This window comes from Atractosteus spatula (genome assembly GCF_055471065.1).
Source record: "Atractosteus spatula isolate fAtrSpa1 chromosome 10 unlocalized genomic scaffold, fAtrSpa1.hap1 SUPER_10_unloc_3, whole genome shotgun sequence".
Classification (NCBI taxonomy): domain Eukaryota; kingdom Metazoa; phylum Chordata; class Actinopteri; order Semionotiformes; family Lepisosteidae; genus Atractosteus; species Atractosteus spatula.
In genome coordinates this window covers 98,180-99,636 of record NW_028296623.1, presented here as the reverse complement: position 1 = coordinate 99,636, position 1,457 = coordinate 98,180, and positions in this window count along the sequence as shown.

The following is a 1,457-nucleotide window of genomic DNA, read 5'->3' as shown; positions in this document are numbered from 1 at the left end:
AAAAGTGATCTGAAACTTCCAGGGTTTCATTCTCTGATGTAGCTGTCTCTCAAGTCGGACGTGATGTTTCGCAGATGTCAACTGTGCCTTTTATCTTGTGTTCAAGGGTATTCGCTCTTTCATTTAGATTATCTATGTGATGTACAGACAGAACTCAACTGCATAGTGAGAATTCCGGGTTCAGCACCAGCAGAACCTGAAAAACAAAGAACTGACCCTGACGTGATTTGAACGCGCAGCCTTCAGATTTGGAGTTAGACCTGCTACCGCTGGGCCACGAGGTCATACCAATTCCCCCCCCCCACCCCCTTTTAAACCCCCAAAAGAGAAAAATCAACGTCGCGAAATTTTTTTTATTTCATTCTCTCCTGTGAGGAGCACCGCTCTTCTGAAGAGAGTATCTTCTTCCCAGACCACATTTCATTCTTCATGCGCAGCTCTTGTGCAGGTGTTGTTCTCGATAACAGATCCAGGAACACTGACTGTTTTTCTATTTTTTTTAATTAAATACCCCATGGTGCAACGGTAGCACGTCTGACTCTAAATCCCGAAGTTAATTTTCAAAGTACATGCGAGTCAACTGATACTGATCAGGTTCTTCTGCTGCTGCTGAACCCACAGTCTTCACCTTAAAGTCCAATTCCCTAAGCCTGCTGACCTTATATGTCCATCCCTTCTCGTAAAAACTCGTATTTTCACAGGGTACCCTTCAGAAAACGCAGTATAGAATGTAAAAAACTCCAGTAGTAAAAATTTTACGGAGTGTATCACTTTCACTGAGACCGAGAAGTGTTAAGCTGTAAGGCCATTGTAAATGATGTGTAACAGATTTATCCACTTGGCTTTTATGTTTCACACTAAATTGAGATCTTGAAACCAAAATAGTTAGAAATATGGAACACAACCGTTGATCCCCAAGAAGGAAAGCTGTTTTGTACTGACATCACTCCTTTTTATGTAACCCAGATTGTGAAGACAACTCTGCCCTATCAAAGGAAAATGTTACACAAAAGCTGGAAAGCACATTCTGAACCCATCTGTATATTTGATTCCCGCGATCCCTTCAAAGCTGCTTAGTGCTTCGCAAGCAAATCATTTCAGGGAAGAAACTCAGTATAGTGAACTACTTTTGTATTTTCACTCATTGAATTTGATCTTTGAACACTCTTTGCTTTCTCAGAAATAATATTTCAAAATTATAGTTCGGATTTATTGGAAAACTTCACAAGCATTATTAGGTTAGGACTGTAAAATTGTATTTTAATATCTTGGTTTATTTACCTTCATTTTAATATAGATATAACCATAAATGTTGTTAAGCATATTGTACTTTTGTCGTACTTTTTAAAACATTTTAGCTGTGGACTACATGCAAGACATCTGTAAACGAAGATATAATTACAATAAAATTGACAATTAACAGAAAACAACAATTTGTATAATATTTTTCCTTGATA